Below are 8,449 nucleotides of genomic sequence, written 5' to 3'. Positions count from 1 at the left end.
AAGAGGACGCGTTTCGCCTGAACACCGGCACTTCAGACGCTGTTCGTGAGCCCCGTTAAGCACCGGGCATCTGAGCGCTGCGGTCTGTGCAAGAGCTGATTTGTATGAGCCCCTGCTGCGTGCCGGAGAGCGAGTACTTCACCCCACGCTGCTGGGAGAGGGCTCCCAGAGGATGTGCCTACCTGCTCGGGTGCCCCCTGAATGGTGTGAGAGGGACCCTTGCATCTCCCCAGCATTTGGCAGGCATGCGGCAGCAGCAAGGAGGGAGAGGTGGGGAGGACTCGATGAGGCTGGCATGGGACACAGGGATGTCTCCGGGGTGCTGGGACCTCAGAGCAGTGCACATGTGGGTGCCCACCATGCAGGAGTGGGGAGAGTTGACCTCGGGCACAGCCACAAGTCCCACAAAAGTCCCTGCCCATACCAGTGCCAGAGTCACAGCCCTGAGCACACATCCCCAAAAGCCAAGCAGCGGGTGGTGTTATTTAAATATCCCGGGCAGGACAGGTTCTGATTGCGTTTACTACCACGATAATCTATCCCTCTGATTTCAAGAGACCTCCCGCAGATTCCTCCTAATATCGCTGAAAGCAGAGCTTAATCCCGAGGCTGTATCGCCGCCCCGGGGTACGCGTGGCGCTGGTGTATTCCCCTGGTGTGTGCATGCCTGCCTGAGCTCTAATGTCACCCAGAACCACTACACACAGCACATCACAAGCAGGACAGAAATGGTGTGGAGATGTCTGCCCCTTTCTTTCATCAAGCAATCAGTAGGGGTTTGTGGTTTGCTGATGTGTGCTTGGGAGCCAGACATGGGTCCTGAGGCAGTGGGAGAGGGGTCTGTAGCCAGGAAAATCACCCAGACAAATGATTTGTCTCCAGTACAAGCCAGGCTACTAGCCCAGGAGCCCTGTGTGTGCCCCTTCTGCAAGTCCCTGGGCTCTTCCAGGGAATAAAGGCAAGGGAAAGCCCAGAGCAGGAAGGCTGAGGCCAGGCTCCCTGCCCAGCCAAGGCACCCAGGCCTCCTCAGGTGGACCCGAGGAATGCAGGTGGAGGTGGAGATACCCTGCAGGAGAAGATGGGGATTGCTTCTTCCACGGGAGAAGACATACCCAAATAAAGCAGGTATGTGGAATGGCCTGGGAGGAGGATCTGAGGGGTAGAAATAGTAAGATGTGGGGGATGTCTTCCCACAGACTCACTCAGAGGAGCCTGAGGTCCTTTGCAGAAGTGGGATGAGCCCTTTAGAAACCAACGCTCTTCATTCCCCCTGAAAAACACGGATGTTTTCACAGGAAGGAAAGGTTAATTCCTGGCCCACCTTAGCATTGCTGAGCTCAAACACACCGTCGTTTTCCTCCGGTTCATCTGCAGATGCCTTCCGCTGCCGTGCCCAGTCCTGGACACGGCTCAGACCGAGCAGAATCACAGCTCCGCCTGGCTCGCATCCAGCATCCAGCATTAATGCATCCCAGGAGGTGAGCTGCCCTTTCTGCTAAACCATCACACTATTGACTCATGCTAAGTCAGTGATCTGTCTCAACCCCCCGATCCTCTCCTGCCACCCCGCTGCCTTGCCACGCTCCCCTGGCTCCGCGCTCATGCATTTGCTTATCCCCCCCAAGCCACAGCACCCCCTGCTCTCCCTTTCTAAATTCCCTCTGGCTGCTTCCAGACACTTTTTCCCACCCATCCCCTTCATTTTGAATGCCGAGGCTGCCCTCCAAAGTTCTTGCAGTGTCCTCATTAATACACAGCCCCAGACTTATTTAGCAGGCGCTGATATCAAAATGCGTATGATTATTTCCAGTTACCAAAGAATTGTATCTCTTTAGCCAGCAGGAATGGGTTTTTTGGAGATGCCTTGAAAGAAAAAAAAAAAAAAAAAAAAAAACACCTTCAATTGCTATTGCTCGCACCGATAAAATCCCAAGTAATAACTATTGACTCTAGCACAGATATTTCACATTTATCCTGGTAAATATCTGTGAGCAGATTCAGGCCCATTCTTGTCATGCACCCAGCGGTCGGTCACAACATCAGTGTGCAAAATGCCCAGCAATTTTATCCTCTCTTTCCAGAGAGGGATAACTGGTCTTCCTTTATATTTTTTTTATTTTGTTTGTTTGTTTTGTTTTTCAGACCTGTCCTGTCTGAGCCCTTTGCAAGAAATCTCTTGGGAAAATAAATAAATAAATAAATAAAAATGTTTAAAAAGGAGTCAGATCTCTGGAGATGTCACCTGGTACATCACAACCAGCTGCTGCTTGGAAAAAAAAAAAAAAAAAGCAAGGCTGGTGAAAGCACCGAGCTCAGTCTGGGTGCGCTGGCTGAGATAACACACACTCTAGGACTTCTCTTTTTGTGTTGCGGCAGCTTTTAAATGTATTTCTTATTTTTTTTTTTAAGACTGAGTTGTTTATGTCAAACGTGCCAGCTGTGCTGAGCAATGACTCTCGGTGTCTCAGGTGCTCCGCCTTGAGTCTGCAGCAAAGGGTTTGCTGAGAGGGGGATGTCTGTGGGCAGAGGGGAAGCAGGATGCACTGAGGAGCACACAAGGGTTTGTGCTCGGAGGAGCCTGGCTTAACATCAAGCTTTCCTGACACCCCGTCTCTTTTGCCAGCATCTTTTTGGAGTACCAGATGAAGATGCAGCTGCCGCTCGGCTCAGGGGCTCCCTGAGCCAGACGTAATTGCTGTGTGGCCATGAACCTCTCATTTTTATGGAATTGTCCAGACTTTCCTTCAGCCTGGGTAAACTCAGCATCCATGGCAAGGATGCTGAGCCTTCACCACCTGCTGCTGGAAGGACTGCTTGCTTCCAAACCTGGGGACCCCGCTCCTCACACCAGAAGAGCCGCCTTGCCCAGAATATCTTGAATTTATAAGGAATTCCCTTACCCCCTTCCAACTCCTGAGAGTTCGCCCATCCTTGTTAGAAAGCGCAGGTAGGGACCAGTCCATCACACTTAAACTCTTGTCTTGAAGGGTGGTGGTCCTGTAATTAGCAGCAGTAGAGAGGTTCTTGCTGGAAACAGGGTTAATTAGCAATGGGAAGGAGGGGAGCCACAAAGCAGCAGGCAGGAGCCAGAGAAACCCAGGGGAGTGCATGCCCAGAGGCAACAGGTTCTGTGCAGGCAAGGACAGGGATGCCCACGGTGCTGAGGTTGCTCAGGATGCTCAGGATGCCCAGGGTACCCAGGAAGCCAGAACTGGCCCACGTGCAGGGCCAGCCAAGGAGCATTTATTGCCAGCCCTGCTTTGGGTAGGGGCAAGGGAGCAGAACTTCCAGGGCTGTGGAGTTAAAAGGTGCCAGCAGCGAGCTCCCCCATCCCAGCCCCACCGAGTCCCTCCCAGCATGCGACAAACCCACCCCTGGCCCCACAGCTCAGCCCCACACACCAGCCAGCACAAACCACGGGGATATGAGGGTTTGGGGGACACATGGAGGCTGGGACAGAGGGACACCAGCCAGGCTTCCACCACCTGCAAGGACAGGAGGTGCAACCCCACATGGTTCGCAGCCGTACCCTTCTCCCACGTCCCAGCACACTCGCCTCCTTCTCTCCTTGCTGACAGAGCCCAAGCGCAAGGGGGGGTCCCCCTCAAACACAGACTCCAGAGAGCTCTTTTCGTTCTGCATTTGAAAGGGAAAGAAGAAAAGCCAGAGCGAACCTGTCTCGCACGTAATCTGCTGCACAAATGCCAGCTCTCAGCAATCGATAGCAAAAGCTCCCGGAGGGCTGTTTTCATTTCATAATATTTATTGGGTTGCTTTATTGTCAGAATCATTACAGTTCAATGTACTGCATGGATTTTATGCCAGCTGCACTTAGTTTGTCTTGTTTTTAGCACTCCTTGTGCCTTGCACGGGGCCATGGGTTGGGACTGCTCCCCGTGCGGGGTCCTCTGTGTGACATGGAACAAGTTATCCACCCCTCTGGCTCGCTGGTTTTCCCACCCCAGGACAAACCACAGCTTGTGGAGCCAGCTGGGGGCTCCCAGGGCAGGGAGCAGCATCCCTGCTGGCACAGCATCTCACATTAACGTGCCCTGATCCTGGTGGACCTACAAACCTCTGGTGCAAACCCAGGGCTGCGCATGGAGAACACCCCCAGACCCCAGTCCATCCCCACCCCATGTGTCTTGCCCCCAGGACGAGAAGCCACCAGCACTTCAGAGGGGCAGCAGCACCCCACCCCCCGCAGCAGTTGTTTTTCGCTCGTGCTCCACAACAACTCATAATTTGGGCTATAAAGAGAGCACCCGGCACCCACTCACCGACATTCAACAAACCCGGGAGCGATCCGAGCACGGCAAGGAACCGCTGCAGGCACAGCTTCCAGGCACTGACCCCAGCACGGTGACAGGGGACAGCAGGGACATGGGACCCGGGCATCTCTCGTCCCTGCCCTGGCTGCCACTGCAGTTGTTTCGCTCTGTGGCTGCCCGCGTGCGGTGGGAGTTATTATGCCGGCGCGTAAGCGGCTTGCTCGCGTCTCACTTTTTTCAATTACCGCCTGCACGCTGCCTTCCCGATTGCCTGGCGGGCCTTGGCTCACCTGCCTGCTGAGCATAATTTGTTTTTAATGTATGGCTCTGGCAAATTTTCTCTCTCTCTCTCTTCCCCCTCTTGTTTTTTTTTTATTAAACAAAATGACTTTTTTTCCCAATTCACATTTATAATTAATTCCCAAACTGATGACATCGCAGAAGAGCAGGAGGGCTGAACAAGGCGTCCTGAGGGAAGCAAATACGTGGTGTTCCTCTGCAAGTGCAATTCACCTCTCCTTCCCCCCCTTCCCCAGAGACCATCCAGGGCCAAACCGCTCCGGGGAGCCGCACCACACAGAGCTATGTGCTCTACCAGCTTGCCTCTAGCCCGGGGATGACAAATCTCTACAGGCAGAGAGAGCTGTCGTGGCTTCTCTGACAGGTTTCTCTAGGTACAGCTTCGTTTTTCCCTGCCTGCCTTCTCCCTGGGGTTTCTCAGCCCAGCAGGCTCTGCAGTCTGGTCCACACCGTGCTCCCCTACACATTGGTGGTGCAACAGGTCTGGGGCTCTGTAGGGTGGGAGCGTGCTCTGGAGAGGCCACCAATGGCTGGAGATGCAAAGGTTGCTTCCCCAAAATGACAGGACCTGGCGCAAGGCATAGCTTTTCTCTTTTAGCAGTGCCAGGGCTGCATCACCTCTCCGAGCACACACCGGCTCCCCAAGCTGCGGCTCAGAAACCCCAAGGAGGCCAGGGAAAGGGGTAAGGCAGCAGGCGACGGGCTGGGAGCCTCTTCTGGGGTTTGTAACCAGTTCACTAATTCCTGGCAGCAGCTCGGTTCCTCCAGGGCAGGGGGGTATTTATGACCACTGTGTTTATGCTCTTTCGCGTTGGTGGGTGGTAATTGCAGCCGCTTCCCTGTCCTGGAGGAGCTGAGGTCTCGTCTGGAAAACCACAGCTCTTCCTCGAGGAAGGTGGGTGATCCAGCACAGCATCCCAGCACGGCCGCAGCGAGCAGGCTGGGTGTGGCTGCAAGATGGGAAGCCCCATGATTTTGTGCTTCTGAGAGGGGGCAGCACCCTGGGACCCCCCAATACACCCTCCCAGGGCAGCAAGAAAAAGCCACGGCTCTTCAAAAGGCAAGGCAAGGCAGGAACAGCTGCTCCTAATGACCCAATCCATCACGCTAGCACTGGCCCTGTCACTTGCCTCCTAAAAGCTCCTGATCATCAACGATTATCAAAGCTGGCCGTGCGCATTTTGATCAGGCACAATCAAAGCTGAGTGCAGCTGAACGAGTCGTAAAAGCCTGAGCAGAGCAATCGGTGTGGGGCCTGGCTGGGGTCAGGACGGGAGCTGCCGACCACGGGCTGGGTTCCTGAGCTCGCCAGGCTGCAAGCAAACAGCCTGCACCAGAGCTGCGTGCAGGAGAGGAGAAATACCACTGATGTCCATAGAGCTGTGGTGTCAAGAAATGGAAAACAGTCTGAGGAGACAGCCTCAGGCAGGGTCCTCCCCTGGTACATGGGGATGCATGACCTGCAAGAGGGAAAAAATGCATCACAGGTGATGGAGCTGACCATACATCATGCAGCATAGGTGGTGAGGCTGGCCACCCATCAAGCTTGCACACAGGAACAGGCAGGAGTCAGAAATACCTCCCCTCCGCCCACAAAAACATCCTGGGCAGCTCCCTTCTGCCTGACCTGAAGTGCAGTAATTTGCTCCCAGTTGTTCTTTTCCTGCTGACAACATCTCGGTTTCCAATCAGGAAGATTTTGCTGGAGAAAAGTAGGGCCAGCTTTCAGTCTAAACTTGCTGACGCTTTTCCTGAGGACTGGAGCTGGTGCAGCTGCAGGGAGATCCCCAGGGCAGTTGTTCAGAAAACGTCCCACCCCCTGACAGCAGTGGCTGCCAGGATGGCATGGGCTGCAAAATCCATGGGCTTGCCCACTGAATTTTTTGGAACTAATGAGTTATTGTATTCACAATGTATTCAAAGCAAAGGCAATGCAAGGAATAAAATTTACTTGGAAAAGGAGATATGCAGCAGCTACACAAGAAAAAGATGGGCAAGAAGTGTGGCAGAATGAGCACGATGCTGTCTGGCATCTGTTTAGTGGTATAAATGCAAACACAAACAAGACCATAGTAATTAGCGATTCACAAGGAGATGAATACCAGGCAATTAGGTAAGTGTTTGAGGCTTGCTGGTTGAAATGAGGTGGCTGTGAATTGTGTGCTGGGGTTGAGAGCTGCCGAGGAGTGCGGTGCCCAGCTGCAGTGATGGGACACACAGTTGCTGCTTTGAGACAAATTTTCATGTTCCCAGTTTTAGCCCATTTTCTGCTGAGAGAAAGTTCAGGTTTGGAATGAAAACCTGCCCCAGTGTGGGTCTGAAGCAACTGGGGAAAAAAATGACAAAGATTTACTTCTTGCAGGGGGCTATTCACATTTCAGGACGTGTTTGGTGTGGCTCAGAGGTCCTGTTTTCAACAAGTCTTCTCATCACAGACTGCTCAGCATGCACTGCAGCTCTGAGTCCTGGGAGGCAGAGGAGAAATGCCGGTGGGATTCACACCTTTCGTGTGTTCCCATCACCTGGATATGTGGTGCCATCACACCAGAGCCCCGCAGCTGTCCCGTCCTGCCCCAGGCTCTGATTCCCCATGCACTGCAACTGCAACCAAGGAGGGATGGGGAAAGTTGCCCAAGGTTGTGGCAGGAGGTAATGGGACAGTAATTCAGCAATACTTATAAAATTTCAATTAATGCATCAGGATTTGCCTTGTGTTCCCAGTCGCCAGAGCAGTGCAGAGCTCCTGGATAAAACTGCCTTTACTTTTACAAAATTTCTTCCCAGACCAGGTTTGGGTTTTTTTCCACTCTCTAAAGATTTATGAAAGTCTCTGGGACTGGGATTGTTCAAAAATCCAAGGAAAAGGGGACTGCTGCTGGACTGCTTGTGTCCTGGAGCACAAGCCTGAAAGAAGAGCTTGCATAAGAAAACACCCAGGATGGAGAAAGTGCTGTGGAGAGAGCTTGAGTGGAAAACGTGGCAGGGACATGGCCAGAGGGGACAATCTCCACCAGTGACCATGTCCCCTGCACTTGATATTGCCCAGGTGCTGGCGCAGAGCAGCAGGAAAGCCAGGTTGCTCAAGAGAAGCATCCAACTTCTGGCATCCTCCCCATTGCGGTAAAATGCCCAGAGCACAGCCCCTGATCCAGAGCCATCCCAAAACATTAGAACTGTCATTAACGTGATTAAAGCTCTAACGAAATGAGATGAAATGAGATGAAATGCACAGACCTGGTCAGCATGCCGCACCTGGCACCCAGTGATATGTAAAGCGCTCTCAGCCTCTTCTGAAAGAAGTAAATCTTTTTCTTTCTCTCCACATGTCTCTGGCCCCAGAAGGAAGTTGGAGCAGACTGAAATTTCAATCCTGTGTGCATTTACTTCCACTCAGAGCTTTCCAAAGCTGAGGAAACTGTGTCTAGCTGGGTAATGGCTGCATTTTTCATGCTGGGTTCCTGTTTTTATCTGTGGAGATGGGTTATCTCCTGTCGAAAGATATTAAAATCACAGCAGCACAATAATATCCCTGAGCTGTGAGCTCAGAGAGACCCTTGGAGCGGGCTGCCAGCAAATGTGTCTTCTCAAGAAATCCAAAGCCCCCAGCCATCCCCTTGTCCCATCTCTGCCCCTGTAGGTATCACTTGAGAGCGACCAACACAGAGCTGGCTTGCAAGGAGGATTAACAACCCCCAGTCCCTTCTCCCCCTGTGCAAGGTGTGGGACACCTCTCCAGCAAGTTGCCATCCATTTTCTGCTCCTTGGCATTGTGCTGGATGCTTGCAAAGCCTGCGGCTTAGTGGCGCATCCCTATGGTGAAGGTTTTCACGATGCCTTGCTCCAGGGCTGGCACTCTGAAGCTACGTGGCCAGAGCCTG

This window comes from Cygnus olor, chromosome Z (genome assembly GCF_009769625.2).
Source record: "Cygnus olor isolate bCygOlo1 chromosome Z, bCygOlo1.pri.v2, whole genome shotgun sequence".
Lineage (NCBI taxonomy): Eukaryota > Metazoa > Chordata > Aves > Anseriformes > Anatidae > Cygnus > Cygnus olor.
This window is presented reverse-complemented; position numbering follows the sequence as displayed.